This window comes from Patella vulgata, chromosome 6 (genome assembly GCF_932274485.2).
Source record: "Patella vulgata chromosome 6, xgPatVulg1.2, whole genome shotgun sequence".
Classification (NCBI taxonomy): Eukaryota; Metazoa; Mollusca; class Gastropoda; family Patellidae; genus Patella; species Patella vulgata.
In genome coordinates this window covers 52,944,158-52,969,785 of record NC_065884.2, presented here as the reverse complement: position 1 = coordinate 52,969,785, position 25,628 = coordinate 52,944,158, and the positions used below count along the sequence as shown (strand labels likewise).

Below are 25,628 nucleotides of genomic sequence, written 5' to 3'. Positions count from 1 at the left end.
AAGCCCTACGTTTTTAAGGATTTTATATGGTAACTGTACGTAGACATAGAAAATGTAACAAAGGGTGAAGTCTCTGCTGTCCTTTTGACCTAACCGCTGTTACCAACATCAGTATGATTATTGAAATGGTCATGTCGGAGAACCCGCCGACCTTTAATTTATTTATTTATTAGTATTCAGCTGTCATCATAATTCTTTTTATTCAATATCAATAATATGTAACTTCATACCTCACTTAAGGTTTCTGATGAAGTCAGTTCAGTTAGTTGAGTTGAGTAGCTCAACACAGACGTGAATTAAGACGGGCCGTAAAGATTACAATATTATAATATGTATTGGTTGTTATGCATGGAGTGTAGTTTAATGTTTGTTACCGTCTTGTTGAATTAAAGAAGTCCAATCCACGGTTATTAGATGATCTGATTATGTTACACTAGTAAAATATTTGGATAAATATAGAATGTACACCGAACCCTGATGATTCAAACTGTACTAATATTTGAACAACATTATCTTGTAAAATTCGTGTTTTGGGGTTTAATTTTGGTATTTATCAGAATTTATTAATAGAAATTGTATTCATTTAAAATGACCTACATCAAAGAACGTTTATAAAGATTACCAAATTACGTACACCGCTGTCTTAAAAGTCCATTGCACATTACTCAACTCCTCGTCTTTGCTGACAAGATCTTCAGTACATTATAATATTATACCATCTAATTGTCTAGCTGCGATATCACCTCTGTGGAAGCGGACGTAAAATAAAGCTATTTCACACAATTTGCTGACATCATTATGATCTACTTTTAATATCAATCAACACGTGGAAATGTCGCGTTCCATATCGACCATAGTAATTTAATAGACCGGCAGCCTACTATTATATATACGTTCTTGAATGAACACAAATGATATTAATAACCTTCCAAATCTGGAACTTGCACACGGCGTCGATTGCTAATCTTCTTATAATTGGTGATAACCTAGAATTCATGCAAGGTCTCTTTTACTTGTGCAAGAGCTAGGATTGTCGCTTCGTAGGTCTACCTATAGTAGGCTATCTTATATGGTTTTAATTTCAAATAAAAGTAGCTGAGAATTCAGTACTTTTATCTGTTTGCACGGTTTCAACTATGAGTTAGGCTACTTTATCCTTCCTCTATGAACAATGCTATTTCCAGGTGGATAAAAAAGTAGAGCATTTTTTATTATCTGTCAATATAATGCCAACGAGCAGTAGACTTGTACGCCTTTTCACATTACCCAGAATTCCGAGCGCTGGCAAGTTGACCTTATTGCGTGTTCTGGACAGTGCGATAATACTCTACTTATAACATTAGAGATAAAAAACACGGACAATAGAGCTAAAAGTAAGTGTTTGATTTACTAGTTGCTTCTGTCATAACTTAATTGAATTATTAATTTTTATACTATAATGCATTCTAGCACTTGACAAAACAATTTTACGGTGAAATTGAAAAGGGCTCGAGTTACGGTGCTGACAATCAGAACAGAAAATGTCGGTCAAAAATGTACCGTTATTGTTATTTAATTTGCTTTACGACCAGTAACATAATGGCATAGATTGGTGTTTATCTGGGAAAGTTATCGTTATTGAATACAATGTTGATACAGTGATTTGCATGCACTGTAATGTATATTGTCCGTATTTATTATTACATAAAACCTCATACGAGTCGATCAACATCTCGGTATTGTAAAAATAGTAACAATTTTTAAAAGTGTATGTTATGTTTTATGCCATGGTTTGGTTACTGCTTAATGTGCTTATATTAGCTTAATATGATACACAAGGCTTCTTGAGAGAGAGAATAAAGATACACCCCTCTAAAAGACATTATAACTCTATGCCCTACTTTCCATTTAGAAAGGAAGGTATGCTTAATTAAATTAATATCTACACGTAACTCTTAATCTGACAGTATGAAAGTATTTTTGAAAAAAAATAAAACCATCTGTGTAAAAATATTCTAAAAAGTGAGGTACTGTATAAAGGTAACATGAAATTATGTTTTGCTCATATTTTTTACATGCTCCATTGAGGAATGAAAAGTATTGGCCCGTTTCGTAATCTCTAACATGGTGTTCAGGCCCAGTGGCATGTGGAGAAGATGGGTAGACAGAGGGGATGAGGGCTCGGGGCATTGATTTCAAGGGGATATCAAATCAACGAGTGAAACTAAAATTAAGAGATTTAGTGAAAAATTAGAAATGGTAGCATTAGCATTGTTGTAGAAACTGTCCTACTTAATTTGAATAAAAAGTTTATGTCGTCTGTTTTTACATGTCTGACATGTTTGAGTACAGGTCCTATACTAGAGTCTTGGGGGCATACAATTAACCGGTTGGCCATGGCATCACCAAATCTCTCCATGCCACTGATCCAAGCCATCCAACAACATATTCAGGAAAACTGAAATCTTATTTACCTTCTGATAGCTAATTGAGTTATTAACCAACTGATTTGATATTAATATGCTGTGTTCATGCTCATGAGGGGAAGAATCCTATTCAACAATTTCTAGTAATGTCAATAGCTGAAGTTGTCATCTGATTGCTGGTACATGTTTTGTAAAATAAATGTATGCACTAGAAAGAACTAGAAGGAAATCAAATTTTGATTATTTCATCATGGGTTGTTTTGTTACTGCCTCATTACCTGCAAAAGAATAAATATGTGACAACCTTTGTGGATGGCTGGGATGACATATTGGTATGCTTCGTTGGCTGGCAGCTGATCATCTAATGTTAGGATATACATGTACATGTATATATAGATAGTATTTTATCTACTTACTAGATCTTGGTCATGTGTGAAAGCAAGCTAAGGAAGGATAGATTATGTGATATATTTAGGTATGGGATCTACTCGTAATGTTTACACAATGATGTGGCATTAAATACTTCTTAAATTTATACCAAGTTCAGTAGTTAACACCTACCGGTACTTTAAATATTGAACTATTCATTTTTGTATTATGTAAAGGAGGTCAAAGGGCTTTATGGTCCCATGGAAAAAGAGCGAATGAGAGTCACATGTTGGATCAGTTGTAGGCAGATTGATTAGATTTTGAATGGAAAAGAAAGCACTTTTAAGGCACTAAATTTAGTTTTTCATTCAATGGAAAAATATAATAAAGCCCTATACATGTAGATGCATTATGTAGAGCTAAATCTACCTATTGCAGATCATTCTTTTAGCCTCAAATGTTATATGAATTATTAATTAGATATTTATTCACATGACAAGCCTTTTATCAGTTATCTAGAGCATTGGATAGTTGTGGTTTTGAACAGATTGAAACATAGTCACCATTTAATCATCTAATTTAAAAATGGATAATCAAGTCTTTGTTTATTATCATAACAATGGTAGCCTAGTCTCTATCATCCAGTAAAATATTCTACGAATGTGAGTCTGGATGCATTGAGAATTAGAGGTCATTGGCTAAATTATCTGGTCTTTTACATTATCATAAACAAAGTCTAATGGAGGTAATAAGTCATAAAACATGATGTTGACACCCATAAATTGATTAAAGAATGTCATTTGAAAAAATCCATTTGATTGCATTGCCAGTTCAATATCCAACACTTTTAATTTTTTTTTATTGTAAAATTTCTCTCGTCATGGGCCATATGTATGTTTTTTTTAATCAATCCTAATTCGTCATCACGATTTGTTTGTTTATATTAATGCAAGAATTATGGGATTTATTGCGGAAAGGGGCGCAACTCTAACTTGACTTGCCAAAGATACTGGATAATCAACCCCATAAAAAAACAAACTCCCGTTTACACATGGGTAATGGAACTATTTGTCAAATATTGACAACAATCCCCGACCCTCCGTACATTGAAGTCTAACAGGTTCTGGGTGACCGGTACTATAACAATGGTAGCAGTGAAAATAAAGACTACCGGTACGCTATTCTTCAAACAGTCATAACTTCACTCAGAATGTAGTAATTTGACTGAAATTTTCAATATATCCCTTTTTCATTTTCTATTTTTAAACTATTATAGCGGAAACTGTCAGCCCTTTTCTCTATTACATAATACATCTTCAAATTGCCGTTCTGTAAACGCCCACATTAAAATGTGGTCATATTTTGTCGTCGCTTCCGTAGTTCCGGTGTCCAAGATAATATCCGATTTACTTTGAATTTATACTCAGTGTTTAAGGTCATGAGACGAAGAAGTCTATTGATTTTCAGCGATTTCTGATAATTACTGCAAGATTTGTGGCCCTTGATCACTTTGAAAAATCTTGTGGACCCTCTAGAGGCTAAAATTAATATAAATTGTTTTAAGGACATCAGACAAACAATCGAAACAAATTCTAATGTTTTCTGATAATTACTTCATGGGTTATTACTCATAATCAGATTTTCATGTGTTGTAAATGTTATCATTACTGACAAAAGAAAAAATATCCGACAACACTTGTTGACTGCCCAGACGACTTAGCTGCTGTGGGCGTATGTTTTGTTGCCTGGCAACCTACCTTTAAACATACATTATGCAAGAGCAAAATCTGCCTATTGATTGCAGATCTAAATTATTAGACATTAATTAACTTATCCAGACTCTAATCAACCCTCAATGGCATCGCTAGGCTGCGATGTTTATTGGCTTATGTTCCGATTTGCTGTTCGACTTCTATTCATAACTAAATCATGAAATGGATAATCGAGACTATGTTTTTTATCCTATCGACTTCAGTAATGATGATCGAGGCTAGGCCGAAAATTCAATCGCTAAAATCTCGGTTCGACTTCCATTCATAATTAAATTATGAAATGGATAATGGAGACTATGTTTTTTATCCTATCGACTTCAGTAATGATGATCGAGGCTAGGCTGAAAATTCAATCGCTAAAATCTCAGTTCATAAGTTCATAGTGGATCAATTTGACTGAAATTTTCAGCAAATTCCCTTTACAGTATCTAGTTTTTAACTATTATAGTGAGAACTGCCAGATCTTTATCTAATCTCCCATAATGTATCTAAAATTTTTACTAAGGAAAGAATAACTACATGACAATGTATACTGATTATGTGAGAATATATCCAGGGAATTATTATAGACTAGGAAGCTCAATGTTGGGATATTTCTACACATCAAATACCTGGAGTGTGGTCGTCAAGAAATTGATTTAAATTTATTGGCCACATCTGCTTCTCAAGTCAACAAATATCTGTATGGGCTACCACTACTACATGTACATGCAGTACTGTATATGAACATAGAAAATCCATGATGGTTTAAAAGCAATGTCTTATAAATCAAAATGTCAAAATTGCAAAAATGAAATTAAAGGTATTATTCTGCAATAGTTGAGATTTTTAATATGTAAAATTATCACTTTTATTAACATCTCTTCACTAAAATTACTTTATTCTGTATAAAGTTATGTGTATTTGAAGTTGTTTTGACAAAATGTAGTGTAGATTGTTTATTATCGCAGCAACGGTACTACATTTTGATTATCTATTTTGTCACTAAGTTCATTAAATACTGTATTTATTAATGTACAAATTCCTGTACCGTTGCTTTTAATTGAGGTAGAATGTTTAAACTTGATCATATTGATGTAGATGTTCATTAGGTGAATGTTCAATGACTAATATTTCTCACTAAAGCTAAGCTAAGCAATTTCATGGTCCGATGCTTTGGAACAAGATAACTTTGATTCTAACTGATCGAGAGTGATGAATGAACATTTTTAAGCTGAGACCAAGTATAGATAATCAGTTTGATGGCGCAATACTTTTGAAAAATATCAATGTGCAAATAATCAATATGTGTCATCTATTTATTTTGGATTTCAGTGGGGACATCAGCCTCATTGTTGGCTTGTTTGATATAGCTGTTATGATAGTCTGCATGAGTTCTGTCGAATTACATCCCTGCTCTCTTATTTAAAGATGCCAACACCTCTGATTGCTTTACGTTAAAGACTGACCATTAAAGTACTAAATTCTAAATAAGAAATAGAATGCCCCACACCTTGCAAACCAGCAGGGACTATTACCTAATTTGGTCAATTAGATCGATCCTATCACCGTTAGTCCAGTTTCATAAATGAGAGGATAATATATTGTGTTTATGACAATCAAAAAGGTAAATGGCTAGTCTCTAAATGTTAACCTTTGGGTCATTTTAATATATCAAAATATCGATCTATTTTCATTGTATTGTGTGATGTAAAATTTGTTTATGAATTTGGAACCAATATTAATTTAAGGCCATGACTACCTTCATTTAATCAATAGAAAATCTTTATTGCTAAAAGGACATTCCGACAGCCATTCTGTTATTTATTGGCTTTAATGACACTGTAATTTGCACCAATGAGCAACGATTATTTTTATACACCCACATTTTCATTTTTAGCTTGTTGACCCTCTAGAAGTCTCAATTTTTATCCGATATTAAAAACTGTTTAAATATATCACTGTTACATCCTAATGGCAGTTAAAGTCAGAGTTCATGAAAATCGGACCAGAATTGCCTGACAAAATGGCTGCACCCCATACGCAAATAGTGTAAAAGTATGTAATATCAAGGTTGTGGACCCTCTAGAGGTCACAATCTGATTTCAATGAAACTTGAAATATGTTTATATTCCAAACATCTGGGTTCCTTTAGATACTTGCACGTAATTTCCTGGATTATCGCCCCTGATTGTACACAAAATTGCTTTTTTTGTTTAGCTTATGTTCTCTGTCCATCTCTTGCAAATGTGGGCATATCTTATATGACAACATCTTGTTCTCATTACTGTTGATCTGGAACAATGAAACTGTTTCAAGATGTAGCGTAGATTGTTAGTTATCATAGCAACGGTACTTGACAATCGAGGCATCCAATGATCTGGCAAGTCTATATAAGGGTTTGTAAAGAGAGAGAGAAATGGGGTTTAACGTCCACTCGACACAAACTATGTCATTTCGGGACTAAGGGTTTGTAAAACATTTTAAGCCAAAATAAAGACATGCAATATGATGATTTAGCTCTTACACATAGTGCACCTTTAAAAGAGGAAAATATAAATTTGTGATTGAGACCATTTTTGATTCAGTGTGGTTGAAATAAAAAAAGAATTGATAATAAAACCCACAACTATCGTTAGACAAAGAAGCTGTATATTTCCTGGATGGGGAAAACATCAAAACGCATGTGCGTAATTGCACTGTGATACCTTTGAAACGTCATGAGTAAACAGAAGACCTGTGATGAATCACTAACTACCCGGTAGGCTTCTGTTAAGATAAAATTGAATGTACATGTGACTTATTTATTTTCTGTAGCAATTCAGCCACAGGCACAGGTATTTTGCTTTAATACACTATTTTGCCTATAACATTTTTTAGGACTTCGAGTTCTGTCTTATGGTTTGGATTGTTCGTACTTGGTTTTATTTTATTGTAATGTTAGCCGGTTCAGACGCTTAAGTTGAACTGGTTTAAAAACCCTAGGGATCGTTAAACCACTATAATTTTGTCGTCTGAATGCAAATGTCTTCGAGAAGGCTTTTTATTTTAAACTGGTTCATCTTGGCAGTCTGAACGGGTTGGCTTAAAAAACCCAGCTCCAGCTCGCTTTGAGCGTGCGCTGAAAGCAGTAAGTTACATTCCTTGGAAAATGTTGGGGTCAGGCAGTGCCAGTGTTAATAGAAAGCATGTGAGAACCGAATAAAGAATATGAAGCTACATAGTTAACTCTAACCTCCGACTGAAGAGGTCAGAATAGTTAAACTGGTTTATTGGCTTATAGTACATGTGACCCTGTCTTAAAAAAAACCTGGCGATTTTGAACTGGTTTAAAAATAAGCGCCTGAACAGTATATTATATTTACAGGGTATATGAATATCACCCGTCATAGTTTTTACTCATTTTGTGGGACCAGAATTAATATTTTATCAGTTTTGGAGTAGTTTTCTGCAGACAAATGCTGAGATTTTGGTATATATATTACAACCTTCAAAATCGGCATTATTTCCCAGAATGTTACCCAGAAATTAATTTAAAAATGCTAGAACATAAATAATAAACACTTTACTGTATATTTAAAATCATATAAAAAGGTTAAAGAATGCCTGTAGATTATTAAAAACTTAATTTATAAGATGTATTCAATCTTACCCCCTCAAAAAAAAGAAAAGATTTTCCAATCACCCCTATTTTGAGGGGGCTGAGTTACCTTAAATACAGTTACAAATATTTATTTTTTGACCTAATATAAAGTGGTACTGCTTTCACTGTCTCGTATTCAGAAAATATTTTGATCTTTTAATTATTTCATTTGCATCATTTGCTATTAATGTCTTATGACTTTTATCCACCTCTTCTGTTGGTAACACTAGTAATCGCAAGATTCTTTTTACTGGTAGATCAATAGCCTCACACGTAACCTACCAACCAATGAAATTGGTGGCATTTGTATTTTATTAGCTTATGAATGGTATGATATATGTCATGTATCCCTTATTATGAATTCGATAATGGTGAGGTATAGAAAGTAGAGCAGTTTATTGGTAAGTCACTGTTATATATATTTATAGCTACCCTAAATGTAGGGTAGACATTGTGACCTTGTTGGTACATGTACATGTAGGTCAGACATTACTCTGCAGGTAAACATTAACTGAATAACAATAATTATAAAATATTTCTCCGTTCACTTTGATTTGGTATTTGACAACAATGTAGAACAACCATGTGATGTATTTTAGTTTATTAAACTTTAATCAATAACTGCTAGGATAAAATTACACTAAGGCCTCAGTGTACCCTTGTACATTATTGGACCTTGGCTTTAGGCTATATAAATCTGTTTTTCCTATCTTTTGGGGATAATTTCATTGTAGACTTTTATGTAAAAACAATTGGTTACCAGTATTATTTATTTAGTGATAAAATAGCAATATTGTATATTTAGTTATATCAAAATTAAAAACTTTAGATAGAAGAGACATTGAAAACACGAACTATTTATCACTTTAAATCAACATTGATGTTGTCATCTTCAATATTTTGAGACAAAAAAAAACATTTTACCATTTCATTCAAATGTGTACCATAATGCGTTTCGGCGCAACTTGTAACAAGGGACTCAAAGAACGAGGCTAGACATATTCCATAAGTCATATGCCATATTTTTATCGGTGTAGACTGGAATAACCAGCCACTAGAAATTGCCATTCGATTGAGACTTCTGGCGTATTTCATCGAACGTAATTGATGTAAAATTTAGAGTAAAAACGGAAACGATTGAATGTAAATCAGTTAATATGCATTCACCTTACATAATTATATGCGTTGCGACCCATTTGTGTCAATTTCTAGATGCCAAATATTAGTGATTTACCTCCTACATGTATAAGCTTAACTCTATTATTTCACTAGAAAAATAAAGAAAGTACAGCTTGAGTAATAGGCAGTGTTCTTTTCACAATCAATTGATGTTCTGTTCATGATCAATTCATGTTCTGTTCATGAGCTACATGTATTCATTTTCTGTTCATGAGCAATTCATGTTCTTTTTATCATCATCAATTCATGAAATGCAATCAGAGAATGACATTGAGACCATAGTATTTAGAAAGGCAAGAACTCGAAATGTTACAAGATAGTGGGAAATCCTTATACGGCATTTAGTAACTGAACATATGATATAAAACACAAATTTATATGGAAAACAATCACTGGGTTTATTTCACACTACGTTTCAACAAGTTCCTCTTGTTGTTCCCCCTAAACTTAGCCCCTGAAATAAAGAGAGTTTTTTTGTTTCCATTTGTGGTACATAATAATATAGAAACAGGACATAATTATTTGGTTCAGGTATCAACATGTATGAAATTATGTTATCATTTTCAGCTTTTGATTGTCATGGATAGAGTACATTAGATGACGTACTCGATCTCTCGACCCTCTGTCTCGAGATAAAAGAGAGTTCTATAGTGTTATCTGGCGACAGCTATCGTGAATCAAAATGAAATTGACGTAGCAAAATCTATCGCATTTTTCTTCCAAGCAGCGAATTATTCTTGTTATTTGTTCAATTTTCACCACACCCAACTACAATTAAACATATAATCCAACCTGATATGGGCACAGATCATCAATTTTCTATTGAAGTTGTTCGAACAGTTGCTAGGCAGATATTCAATAAATATTACTCATTGAAATTCCACAGAAATCATAAGATATTGCATAATATTGTCAAGGCCTATATGATGCTTGTGTGGTCTTGATAATGATTTTTCGTAAATTGATATTGTCACAGCTTACAAATCAACTTTCATACAAAATAAGTATTTAGGTTCCTTACTTTGGAAATCTGGGAACTGGGAGGGATGCATGTGAGAGAAAGAAATGTGGTTTAACATCCACTTGACACATACCAATCATTTCAGGACTAATATTATTATGGTTAAATTTTATCAGTGGGAGGAAATCGGAAGACCGGAGATTACTCACGAGGTTGGACAGGTAACCCAACTCCTTGTCACGTACAACCATGCCATTATTAAATTGAAGTAAATTGATTTAACTGGCATTTACCTGTTTCATGACATCTGTGAGAAACAGCACATGTCAAATAAATAATACATGTAGATTACTTCTTACTTCATCGTCATTGTGTAGTATTTATAACCAACTGATTTTTATACACCTACATTGAAATGTGGTCTTATACTGCCATCATCCACAAATTTTTGTGAACACTCTTCAAACTACTTTAAAATTGAGACTATCCAATGAAAACTTCAAGCTTCTATGACATTTTTCTGAAAAAAAAAATTATAAAAGTATTCAGATTTAGAAAAAAGTAGTGTACAACCAGAATGGGTGACATTTTTTTTTTTGGCCTACCCTTATTATGATGTTAATCTTCTGAGTTTTTTTGTGAAAAGCACCAGTTTAAAGCTATATTAGTTTTAATATGATTATACTAGGTGATCTAAAGGCCAACCATTTTAGTAATAAACTTAAAGTGACATTAGAAGATTAGATAAAGAGCTGACAGTTCTCGCTTTAAGAAATAGATAAGGAAAAGAGAATATTTTGAAAATTTCACTCAAATTACTTCACTCTGAGCCAAGGAATCAGCGATATGATTATAGGCTAGCCTCGACGGTCATTAATACCGTAGTAATGATAATAAACAAAGTCTCAATTATCCATTTTTACGGTAACAGCATCCAGCACAAAACGTATTTGAATCCACTAAATATTGTATGCATCCGATGGCATCAAGAGTTGATTATGGTCTTGGTAAGTTAATTAATGTCTAATTGATAATTTAGATAACATTCCAGGTCTAAAGAAAGACCTGCAATATGCAGATTTAGCCCTTGCATAAGGCATGTTCAATAAGGGAAGCAAGATATATTTAAAAAAGCGAGGTAGGCATAATGCGTCTATAAAATCTGCCCTACCTTGCCCTCATGAGCCAAAGCGACATCATATGAACAAATCTAAAGGCGTTTTTATCGACCAATGATTAGCCAGAGTGATTTGTATTCAAATTATCATCTTTAATGTTCATCTAATTCAAATTGGTTACCCTAACCTATGAATTTATCGACACCGATTTCTGAAGCGATTACCACAAATCGCAAAATCACCTTCAGGTGCGATTGGCTGGCGTGATGTCTGGGGGATTATCCTAGAATTTTATAAAATAAACTGTGAGACAATATTTAGGTGCATACATGAATATGATTATTATGAGGCAATGTTTATCTATTCAATGCTATTTCGATCAATGTAGAAGAATAAAAATATCAGGGGGAAGATAATTCAAATGAATTTACAAGATGATCTTAAAGGCCATCCACTGTAGATAAAACCAAACACATCAGTATATCAGATTTAGATGTTCCATTTTGATAACTTTTATAACTTACTTAGTCTATATAATCTATTAAATTTAGTCTTATTACATCTATTTTTCTCTAAATTTGATTTAGTTATCTTTGTATGTCCAAATGGTTAGAATGTGTGCGCTGTATAATAAGGTCTGTCATTGAGTCAACTGGTGGGGTTTAGATTGCCCGGTTGTATGTGACAAGGAGTAGGGTCGCCTTCCAACCTCATGGGTTTTCTCCGGATCCTCCGGTCTCCTTCCACTGCTTAAGACGCCTAACAAGTTATTGAAATAAAATTTAACCATGTGTTAGTCCCGAAATGACCTAGTTTGTGTCGAGTGGATGTTAAACCCCATTTCTCTCTTTCTCTCGCTTTAGTTATTTGATTGTTTGACATATTTAAAAAGGATGCTTGAATATGATTTATATGTAACGCTTCTTTTGTTTCTAAATAAAATTCAGCAACATAGAATTTATCATCAAAAAAGGATAATTACATGCAGATTTGTTCAAATCAAAGTCCAAATATGATCCTTGATTTTATCAAAGAACATTCACCTAGGTTTGTAGGTTATCAGAAAGTTATAAATGTTAAAACAGTTGTTTGTTACTTATATTTTATCTGATATCGGGAAGGCTACAAATATTTTTAATGTGATTTGTAATTTTAAGATTGACATACAAAACTGTTAATAGTTAAGAAATTTATCCACATATGTGAGCTACTCCCACAAAACCAGGCTCTTGGTCATTTTTTTTTAAAAAAAAACCAACGGCAGCATATTTGAATAGTCCACAGCCTAAGCTTTCCAAAACTGCAATTCTTTTTAAATTTGTCTTATCATCTGGAGTTGAGTTCGGCTCATTCACAGCAACAAGAAGGCATAAAGTTTATGCTTTTGTGCCCGTAGTACAAAATGAAGTTGGGTGACAAAAGCCAAAAGTTTGTCACGTAACTCATATGTGAATATTATTAATTGTCTTCTTTTATATGTACATAAATAACAAAATAAGTGGTTGGTGTCTCACATAATTATTTATAAGGTTAGGGTTTTTTTGTTGGCGCCAAATAATCTGACATCTTTTTGAGGCATTACCGTCCAGACCTTGGCTGATCTCTAGTAGAGCCTATCCGCAACAATTGGTGTGTCTCAGAAAGGTAGTGTGATGGCATTCAAATCTTTAAACAAACAGCTTTCATCCTCATACCATGGGCTCTTGAATTAATGCAATAACCAGTTCTCTGTGTTCAGGTGTCAACCATATCGTTGTCTTTCACATCAACCACTTTTTCATTGTTTAGCTCAATCCTGTACATAGTAACAGTAAAAGAACGGATCAAAAACTCAGAAACAATTGATTTTTTGCTAAATCCTTACATTACTTACATAAAAGAATATAAACTAGAAAACCTTCAAGTATTACACAATGAATTATTGAGTATAGTAACATCCAATACCTATTAAAGTGGAAAAACCTGTTGTTTTGAACGCTTAATAAAACTGGAAGTTATACTTAATGACCAAACTTTTTTATATTAATTGTTAGTAGACATCAGTGTCACCATACATACAAAGGTCAAGGGTCATGGAAAGGTTAGGTAACCATCTAGATGGTGAAAAGTCAAACAAACTTCATAGTGAAACCGGAAGTAAACAAATTCGAGTAGGTTCAATACAAAACAAAGTTTTTTGAAAATCGTAATTAAAATGGCGGCTGAATATCGATGTGAATGTTTTTTGTTAAATCCAATATGGGGGCCAAGCGATTGAAAATGTTTGGAACAAGGTCTTTGAAGATGAAAGATAATATCTGGGGCTAACACCACTATATGTCATTTTTGTCTATTTTTAAAATGGAGAGAATTTCCAGAAGTTTCCAAAAGCTGTCACAAATTTTTTTAATATGCCATTTGGAAGGCAATGATGTGTTCCTTATTCCTACCAAGTTTCAACTTGATACTTCAAACTTTTGCAAATCTTTGATGATAGTATTAATCAGGCAAACTTCCGAATTTAAAAAAAAAACGTCGGTCCGAACCCATATGGGATTCGTCCAAAGAATCCAAAAATAAAAACTCGAAGAAGATCCATTGTGAAATGACCAAGATATGGGCAATCAGAGATTATTTTTTTGTCCCATCCATAAAACACTTCCCGTTTCTCAAAAATGCCCCAATTTATATTTAATAAATAGATCCAGGGAGGCCAACCACATCTACGATGCCAGAATGTTTGCACCATGTACAGTTTTAGTTGCACAAACTGACTAAATCCCCCCCCCTTTAAAAAAAATAAATAATAAAAACACTTACAGAAACAATACATGTTTCAACAGAGGGTCCATAACACGTAATTAAAACACATAAATTTAATTTTTTATTTAAATATGTACATGTATTTTGTTGAATTTCCTCGGGCAATGTCTACCAGTTTTGTTAAAAATGATGTTTAAATAAAAAATTATTATCACTTGAAATGCTTGCACTAAGAAGGCAAATGTACTGTAGCTGCTAGTCTTTATTACAAATTATTCAATAAAGAAAGATGTGATAATATAGATACTTTGTTTCATTCAGAAAATTTGAAATTAACAAATAATTTTGCTGGCTCAATCACAGATAGTTTTAAGAAAATTGTAACTCAAAAATGACATTGAACTAAAGTATAGTTAAAGAAACATTAATGATGCGTTATAACGAATTAAATTCATGATTTGACATCGCTCAGATCACAAATAGTTTTATAAAAATTTCTAACTCACAAATGGCATCAAACTAAAAAATATTTTAAGAAACATTAAACATGCATTATGCAAGAGCTAAATCTGATTATTGCAAGTCTTAATTTAGGCTTCAGATGTTATAGAAATTATAAATTAGATCTTTATTTAAACAACAAGACCAAAATCAACTCTGTAGACCCACGGATGGCTCGGCTACAGCTCGGATTTAAATAGGATTTCACTAATTGATTAAATCAAATAAGGGATAACCTGATGAAAATACGTCAGTTAGATCGAGGCTAAATGATAGAGTGTACTTAGCGAGGCCGCTGTAAAGCGTTTCGGTATGCCATTGAAAACTTTACTTGATAATCGAGATATGTAGGTGGAGTTAACGCCTGTCAATCAAACGATTAGCGAAGGTGAAGACACAATTCGCTACCATTTCTAGGCAAATATTACAACGATGATAACTATGTTCAGAATAAAGTAATTTGACTGAATTTCTCAATATATTCTTTATTCATCATCTACTTTTGAACTGTTATAGCAAGAATGGCCAACTCTCTATAAAAATCTTCCATAATGTATTTTTAATGCTTCTCTAAAGCTTTGCAGGTAATTACAAATTAAATTTATGATTTGATGTGGTTTGACTATACAGTTACATTGAGATTTATATTTAAAAGAGCTCTAAACACGCTAGCTGTATGGTGCAGTATAATTCAAACATATTATACTTACATTAAAATTCATTGAACATAAAGAATGAATGAGGATGGAAAGAAAATTGTTGTTTGCGTGTAAATGTATTTGTAACCATGGTAATGTTTTTATATACATGTATTACATGTATGTTTGTGGGGAATTAAGTAAAACAAATAAACTTTACGTAAAATAATAAGGCGGTGCTTAGATATTCGATTATTAAAATTCATATGCATTGTTTAAATTAGTAAAACGAAAAAGCCTGTCGAATTTCAACAATTTCTGTTTCAGTATTTAGAACCTTGAGAACCTCAAACGATGAAAATTATTACCCGATACATGTATGTGTGAAATTGTCTTGTAAATATTGACAATTACCAACAAAATAACAAACGTGGACAACCTTGTTGAACACTCGGGCAAATTAGCTGCTGTGAGCGTATGTTCATTGCCTGGCAACCTATCTTTAATATTTCTGAACTGACACTTCATATGAAACAAAAATTTAATAGATAGGAGTTCATTGTAACCATTGAATATTCTGCCTATTCCCATCCCATAACTGACATTTATGGACTTTTGACTTTAATTATATATTTGTCATACCAGTTCTTTCACATTTATTTGTATGTTACTCATTCTACATGGTTAACTTCTAATCCAATTTTCATTAAATATTCTGGAATAGTTCCTTTCAAGGTACTCAATAAATGTAGCAGAAATGTATTTTGACTACCGGTATTTGAAGCGTTAGCACAATTTACCCAAAATCACCCAAATGTACCAACATCCAGCAAAATTCACCATTATTTAAGTTGAAATAAGGGTGGATTTGGGTTAATCATACTAACCCTATTCAATTTTATTATTTTATTTTGTATTACAAAAAAACTATAAATCCCATATGGTGGTGTCTGTATTTGAATTGAACAGTTAATAATTTTAAAGGGACATAAAACTGTTGAATTTGGTTTGATTGGCCTTAGTATATTTTGAGTTTTATAATTTAAGTCACATTTAGAAAAAAAGTATATGTAGCTACATTTAGCTAGCTGCACTCTAGTACAGCAGTGCCTTATAGTATCAATATTTAAATTCAAGGAAAATGTAAATGAAGAACATACAATGTTTAGTTTGGCATGTCAAATTTGCATCTTTTGTTTTCTTAACTCATTAAGTTTGAGTACAAGTTTGCCTGTATAGGATAGAGGAATTATCAAAAGGTACTAAGAATAGGTCCAAGAGCACCAAAGTAAGTTAAGTCAAGTCAACTATTATAAATAGTTTTATATTTTCTTTCCATTATTATTTGTGCAGTTTGTTTTGTCTGCAAATTTTTGTTGGTTTTGTTTTGGGTGTAGTGTGGTTCTCCTGCACTTGCTATTAAAATGTGGTTGATTATTTACATGGTGTCAACCCAGACTGTTGGTCTGTTGTCCACAATTCCATGGATTAGACTTATCGACTGATTGATATTATGAAGAACACTGGTGACAAGCATTGTATTTCATGTGCTTTGATGCAGTTTGAATCAAAATTGACTGATCAGTAACAGCAAGTAGTTATTGGTGAATGTACTTTGGATTCACTCTCTCGCTTAACTTTGGGGTACCCCTAAGAATTTGTGTAGGTCCTCTGGTAATAAATGTGATTTCCAGATGTATGCCAATAATAACCAATTATATATCTCACTAAAGTACATGTATATACTCTTAGTCATCATCTGAACGGGGAAGGGTATTAAAACTTGTTGAAGACATACGTGTATAGACATTGGATGGAAGTTAAAGTTAACGATGATAAGACTGAAATGATTAAATTTGGCACATAGACCCCAGATCAAATTAGAAATTCTGTTAGAAATTTTGATGTTGTAGTAAATGCTCTGGTTATGAATGAATAAAGTGATGTTGTCATGTACCAGATACCTTTATTTCATTAACTCAAACCAAAACAATCAATGATAATATTGATATAGAGTATTTGTGATCTGCTCCCACAAAACCAGGCTCTTAGTCATTTTTATAAAAATAGAGCTGGCAGCATATTTGAATAGTCCACAGCCTAAGCTTTCCAATTTTTATACGCCCACATTGAAATGTGGTCGTATATTGTCGTCACCCCGCCCGTCCGTCCGTCCGTCCGGTGTCCACAATTGCTTGTGGACGCTCTAGAGGCTAAAGAAGTTAATATCCGATTGACTTTAAATTTATACACAGTGTTTAAGATCATGAGACGAAGAAGCCTGTTGATTTTCAGCGATTTCCGATAATTACTGCCAGAGTTATGGCCCTTGATCACTTCAAAAAATCTTGTGGACGCTCTAGAGGCTAAAGTTAATATCCGATTGACTTTAAATTTATATACAGTGTTTAAGGCCATGAGACGAAGAAGCCTATTGATTTTCAGCGATTTCCAATAATTACTGTCAGAGTTATGGCCCTTGATCACTTCAAAAAATTTTGTGGACGCTCTAGAGGCTAAAGTTAATATCCGATTGACTTTAAATTTATACACAGTGTTTAATGTCATGAGACGAAGTACTGGGGGGGGGTTGGATGGCTTAATGGTTAGCGTGCGCGCGCTGTATCATAAAGTCTGTCATTAAGTCGACTGGCCTGGTTTCGAATCCCCGGTTGTACGTGACAAGGAGTAGGGTCGCCTGTCCAACCTCGTGGGTTTTCTCCGGGTCCTCCGGTTTCCTCCCACTGCTAAAGACCCCTATGCGCAAGCGAATTATTGAAATAAAATTTAAAAACCATATCTTAGTCCTGAAATGACCTAGTTTGTGTCGAGTGGATGTTAAAACCCATTTATCTCTCTCTCTCTCTCTGATAAGTACTGCCAGAGTTATGGCCCTTGATCACTTTGAAAAATCTTCTGACGCTCTAGAGGCTAACGTTATCATCCGATTGACTTCAGATTGATACACAGAGTTTAAGGTCTTGAGGCGAACAAGTATATTGATTTTCAATGAATTTTTATGACTTGAACAACTAAATCCATGATGTTAAAAGTTTTCTATACTAAACATTAGCATGGGGCAGAACTTTATAAAAACCAAACAAATTCTAATGGTTTTCTGATAATTACTTAATTAGTTGTTACTCTTTATCAGATTTTAATGTATTATAAATGTTTAATTACCGAAAAAAGTAAAAATATGTGACAACTCTTGTTGTGGACGATTTAGCTGCTGTGGGCGTATGTTTTGTTGCCTGGCAACTTATCTTTAAATTTGTCGTATCATCTGGAGTTTGGCTCATTCACAGCAACAAGAAGGCATACAGTTTATGCTTTTGTGCCCGTAGTACAAAATGAAGTTGTGCGACAAGTGCCTGGTTTCGTGGGAGTGGTTCACATTTGATTGCTTAAGAGCTAAGTGGAAGTAGAGCATTATTGTATGGCAATAATTACCTTTTTCCATTTAATTTTTAAAATTTTTTAGAAATCAAGTGGAATTGGATTAAATTACCAACAATATTGAACAACCCTGCATATCAAAGCAAGTGGCTGAACTCCCATAATTGGACATGAGACGAAATATTTTCGCCAACATCTACCCACATTCCTTGCCGTATTTTGTTTGATTAGATCTAATGACACTCAAACAACGATGGACTGACTGATGATTCCCGTCCCAAATCAATCAGGATTAAACATACATTATGCTAGAGCTAAATCTGCCAACATGTATTGCAGTTTTTTTCTTTAGGCCTAAAATGTTATCTAAATTATTAATTAGACATTTATTAACAAAACAAGACCATAATCAACTCTTGATGGCATCGGATAATCAAAATTTTAATAAGATTAGAACGGTTCGACATTTAAAAATTTAATTTAAAAATGGGAAAGCGAATCTAAGTCTCGAATATACCAGTGCCCTGGTTACCACAATGCACACATCTTGTCAAAACTACAAACAGTGGAAACTTGGCTCAGAATGAAGTAATTTGAATGAAATTTTCAATAGTTTCATTTGACATTATCTACTTTTGAGCTATTATAGCAAGAATGGTCAGCTCGTTATCTAAATCTTCCATAATGTATCTTTAACCAGAGCTCTAAAAAGTGCAAAATGACAATTGCAGCTACATTACATCACATTAAAAATAGAAAGAGAGGAATCCAAAACCATTTATATAACATAAGCTTTGATGGGATCCAATCAGTGACACCAGTAATAGGAGTTGTGAAAAACAAAGACATGCGTATCACAAAACCATCTTTTAATGTTTTGTAGGTGTAAAAACTTACTTCCTCACAGTACACAGCTACACATTACGTCAAAACGGGCGAAATTCATAATGAGGGATTAACCACAGACTAGCAGAATATTACAGAAAAATTGTTTTGTGATAAACTAGGCTATCCAAAATGCTGAAATGTATACATTGTCATGTAGAATCTATTAAAGAAGATGAACAATATTTTCACAATCTTTTAATACATTTAATCAAAGAAACAGACTATCATGTTATGAATATGTCAATTGTTTCAACAAAATTCATAGAATCAAACTACAACTTCGAACAATGAAGGGGGGTTGGATGGCTAAATGGTTAGCGTGCGCGCTGTATCATAAAGTCTATCATTGAGTTGACGGGCATGGTTTCGAATCCACGGTTGTATGTGACAAGGAGTAGGGTCGCCTGTCCAACCTCATGGGTTTTCTCCGGGTTCTCCGGTTTCCTCCCACTGCTAAAGACCCCTATGCGCAAGCGAATTATTGAAATAAAATTAAACCATATGTTAGTCCCGAAATGATCTAGTTTGTGTCGAGTGGACGTTAAACCCCATTTCTCTCTCTCTCTCTCGAACAATGAAGCTCAGGAGAGATTTAATTGAACGATGGAAATAGACACAAACCCCAAGTGCATCAATGCAATGGCTAGAGAGAGATTTCTCTGGCAATTACTGTCTGTGAACTGTATGTATTTTCCACACTTCTAATGACCACCACATGCAATTGTTATCAAACTACTATATACCATATAGAAAACTGGTCTATAGGCTTCTGCCTGTTCTCCAATCCAGTTTCTGAGAATAAATATTGTTTAAAAAAAAATATACATGTTTATCCCAAAATGATCTATATTGTAATGAGTGTTTTTCATACTAATTCAATAATTATCTATTTCCTGTTAAAAAAGGTTCACATTAAAATAATTAGCACCATTAAATTTCTTGTAAAAAATGATTATTTATAGTTATTTTAATATTCATGGGTTCCACAGTTTGATTTCCTATAACAAACAAATTGTATATAGATTAATTATAGATTATCACATGCTGAGATCTAGCATCATTAACACACATTTTAGTCCATGAATTTCCTACTACAAAAGATATACTGTAATAAGTATTTATATGGATCATGTGTTATGAAATTTAACCAGTTGTTAGCCATTATTATTATTGAATTCAGTTCACTCTTATAATCTATCAATAAATATTTCCAATAGACTGTTTAAGCAAAACAAATAGATATAGAGCAATTTTAAATACCCAGTACATGTATAGATTAAACCATCAGTTGTTCTTGCTCCGTACTAAAGTTAAAATCAATATTTTTTGGGAGGATAGAATTATAGAATTAAAGTGTATTTGTATTGAGTGAAATGATTGATCATCATATGCTGTTGTATTTGATAGAAGAAATGGAGACACTTTGTGTTTTCCTTTGTTGAAGATTGCAGTTACTATAAGAGAGAGAGAGAGAGAGAAATGTGGTTTAACGTCCACTCGACACAAACTAGGTCATTTCGGGACTAACATATGGTTTAATTTTATTTCAATATTTCGCTTGCGCGTAGGGGTCTTTAGCAGTGGGAGGAAACCGGAGGACCTGAGAAAACCAACGAGGTTGGAACTATAAGAATGGAATAACCAAAATGTATGTATATATATGGTATGATGGTTCTATTTATTTATGTTAAAAGATGTATTCCCGTGACAGTCAATAGTGTCAATACATCTCTTTACCGAGAAAAACTTGTTGCTGAACACACTATATAGGCAAGAAATTTTAGGCCAAGCATTTTTTAAATAATATAAATCTTCATGATGGTGCTGTTATGGATCACACATCACTCTAATGCTAAGACATATGGATGATTATAGATATTCATATGGCCGAATTGTTGTTGACAGTTTGTAACTTTATTATTTTGGGCTTTTTATGCAATTTATTTTTGATGATCATTAGAAATAAACTTTCAGATAACAATAACGACAAGCCACATCAAATATTGCCTGGTCCTGTATGAGCCGGAATGCACTTCGAATGCATCTCGGTTATTGTCGGAATCTACTTCTGTTATATTCTAGGTACATTCTAAGTATTTGAGCTGCATTCTGTTTGAATTCTTGGATGTTCGAACCATATTTGGCAGCCATTCTGGGAGTGTTCTGACAGCATTTGAGGCACTTTTCAACCAGACTTCGGACGGTAATAGTACAGTATTCAAGATGCATTCTGAATTTTCTGACTGGATTCTAACAACATTTTAAATATTTCTCCTGTGTTTTAACTACATTCAAGCTACATTCAAGGGCTAATACACCCAAAATATGCAAGAATCATTCAAGGCGTGTTCGTAAACACAGTCTAAGTATTCAAACAGCATTCTATCAAAGCTGTAAGAATTTTGGTCAATTTGAAATTCCCTCCTGGCATGAATTTTGAGAATTCTTCGTTCTGGCTGGTTCTGCTTGATTCCTGCAGATTCAGAATAAGTGTGACAGGACCTTTAAGTTAGATATCTAAATTTCTTGGTATACAATTGGACTAGCAGGTAGATTGACTCGTAAAGTGACACATTTTTTGCTTATCTACAAATTAAATTCTTACATGTACATGTATATATGGATGATTTTGATTGAATACCAGAAAATTAAAGAAAACCTTCTGACTTTAAACATTATGCGACCTTGGAAACCAGATATAGATATGTTTACTTACATATATTATATGCAAGTCCTGTATTATAAGCAATTACTATTCTAAACATTATTTATGGATATTAAATTACTATAGTTTATTACACCAAGCAAAATTATTTATGGATATTAAATTACAATAGTTTATTACACCAAGCTGTTTCAACAAGATTTCACAAGTCGTTATCAAGCATATACATGTAATTATATCAACAATTAATATAGTACAGTAAACCTCGCATAAATCGGATTCGTATAATGTTCGGTCCATTTGATCTAATTCCGGCTCGGATCGGCAGTATGTTCAGAATTTCACTGTCAGTTTCACCCCAAAGGTCTAAAAGGTGGTTAGGTATTCCATGCACAGAGCCCCAAAATACTTTCCTCTCATTTTGACTCAAATCAGCCTATTTGATGCGATGCAATAATAGAATTTCCCAGGAAAATTCCAAACTCGCTGTCTGCTGTACGGGAAAATTTAGGACATTTTTTCAAAGATGACGACAAAATGGAAGTTATCTACCTGCACATACAAACAAAAGCTTGAATGTGCGTTTGAATCATTTATTATCCGTCTCTTGCAGGTTATTTCTAATCGTGCTAAGATTGAATTTCGGTCTTCAGATAACTCTGATCTTCATTTAACTCGGATAAAATTGGTCAGTCCACTTAGGTCCAACTTATGTGAAGTTTACTGTAATTGTTATCCATAAACATGGTTTTATTTGATTATGTTCCAATTCCTAAATGCCATTCAAAGAATGACAAAGCACATAGAAGAATTATTTAAGGATGTTATGCTTATTTATTTTATTTTTGCTTTGAAATAATATAGATTAAGTGTTGTATTTATTTGTCGTGAAAACCACTTGAGAACCTATGACTAAATGAATAGTAGATTTGTAAGCTACAGTACTCCATGTATATACTTCTTAAGAAATATAAGTAATAAGTACAGTACATACATGTATAGGTGTATATATGTAATATGTTGACCTACATATTAGTGGTATATGAAAAATGTATTGTTTGCAATCATTTACTTAGTGTTATTTGGTTATGGGGAAGAGGTTTTTCAGTGTTTTCTTTTTTACTCATTTGAAACAAATTGAAGTTAGATTATAATACCCCCTCTCAGACTACAAAAATAAATTGAATGCCTAAATCTTTCACACTGTTGGCGAATCTTTTCTGGAAGTTGTCATGATAAAAAAAAAAAAACACCTCCTGATATGTAGTTCTTAATCTGTTAAAACCATTTTATTCTGTCTGTAGTGTTAAATAAAGCCAAAGTTAATCGCTTTACATTTCTGGTGGTCATAAGTGACAACAAAACAAAATACAAAATGCTTGATGACATCCAGTTTAGACTGCATTTTCATATCTGATTATATTGATGTGGGGAGATGTGTTTTAGACGTGAAACATTTATAATTTGTCTTTTCTGACGCCATTGTTGTTGTTTATTTTGTGTGATGCCACTTCTGGAATAGCTATAACTACACATGACTGAGAGAAACTAATTAGTCATGATTTGTGTGGAAGCTACAAATAAGTTTAATATCTTTGATCTGATACACCCCGTTAATTGGATGCCTGGAGTTGTCGTGCCACCAAGCCCACCTGTTCCTTCTCTGCCACCTCTGCCATCTCTGGATGCAAGTGGCACCAAATTCATCTTTAAAAACTAGACAATTAATATCAGGAGAAATGAGTATATACTATGTTCTTTCATCTGATCAAACTTAAAATCAGAAACTAGAGAGTTAGTAAACTTAACATTAGAAACGAGTATATACTTTAAGCTGATCAAACTTAAGATAAGGAAATAGAGAGTTAGAAAAGTTAACTTGATTGTTAAATGTAGCTTAATGTTATGAAATCACTCTTGAAAATATTCTTTGACAGGATCATGGATTATGCTTCATTTCATGCTACAGATTTTCATCATTGGCTTTTGTCTCTGTGGAGAAGTTTTGCTAGAAATACAAACATATTAATCGTTACCCTGAAAAACATTTATAAATGGATGATTGTACATCTTGAAATTCTGAATGTAATATCAGATAATGATGATAATATGTTAGAATGATGTTTTCATCACAGTTCAATTCTCTTAAACACAAAAAAATTAATTCAATAGAATGGATATTTTGAAAAACATGATTTTATGATGTAGACACGTGTTATGAAATGTGACTTTTATAAATCTAGGTTCAATACAACTCCCGACGGTTCTGTGGAAGATGCAACCATGTGCTATAAGATTGACACCAGATCACTGAGAATGTGCCAGTACATTAATTCAACAGGGCATTGCATCAGTATTTTAATGAGAGCAGACAGACAGAGAAATGGGGTTTATTATCCATTTACAAATATAGGTCATTTTGGAACTAACTTGGTTATGTTTTATTTCAGTCATTCGCTTGCGCATAGGTTTTTTTTAGCAGTGGCAGAAAACCAGAGGACCAAGAGAACAGCCACAAGGTTGGACAGGCAATCCTCCTCCTCCATGTCATGTGTAGGTGCACATGTTAGACCCTTCAGCCTCACCCTCCCAAAAAGCAGAAAAGGATCACACAAGCAACCTTTCGAGTCTTTCCTCCATTCTGAGACATTGCATGACATTAGTTGCTTCTAGAGATGGACACACGCGTTAACATTACTGATATTTGATGTTTACCCCTGGTTTCATTGTAAAGTTATGACTCCTTTGTGTTGTAGATGATTTTCTTGAGTTGGGAAATGTCCCGCCTACAATCATGCAAACAATCCCATTGCTTCTAGAAGTGAACACACACATTAACTTTACTGATATGTGATTTTTACCCCTTGTTTCACTGTAAAGTAAATTTGTTGTTTGTCTTGTGTTGGTAAATGTCCAACCTACTATCAGACCAACATCACATTAAAGCTGGGGTGTTTTCTTTGTGTTTCAATATATTTGTTAAGGATAAGGATAGGGATTGCATCATTTCATTGATCTAAAGGTCATTTTTGCAATCTATACTGAAAATCAATCAGGGTAATTTGACTTAGTTTCAGACTAGCTACTTAAAACTCCTGGCAATATTAAACTAGAAGAGTAGCAGTCACACAGACCTTTTAAAAATGAAATGAAATGGGGTTTAATGTCCTACTTTTCTGCTCCGACTCGACGAATGAAGACGGGAATGCGCCATACAGTGTGCTATGAGGGAAATTTTGCCTGGGCAGCAACATTATGGCCTATTCTTATATCGAATTCCAAATGTCAATCGATTTTTTACATGCACCTCAATGAATAAACTGGACCTTTTTTTTTCCGTCCCATCCGAATGACTGGGCAGCTATCATT

The 25,628-nt window shown here is 33.4% G+C and overlaps 1 protein-coding gene across 2 annotated transcripts in view; it reads left to right on the top strand.

Moving 5' to 3' along the window:
• The first annotated feature begins 1,283 nt into the window (after positions 1-1,283).
• Positions 1,284-25,628, top strand: part of LOC126824573 (nuclear receptor subfamily 1 group D member 2) — a 46,565-nt gene continuing 22,220 nt past the window's right edge. For both annotated transcript variants that reach the window (XR_007681566.2, XM_050553813.2), the window contains exon 1: positions 1,284-1,373. The gene's annotated coding sequence lies outside the window, so the exon portion shown is untranslated. The remainder of the gene's footprint in view (positions 1,374-25,628) is intronic.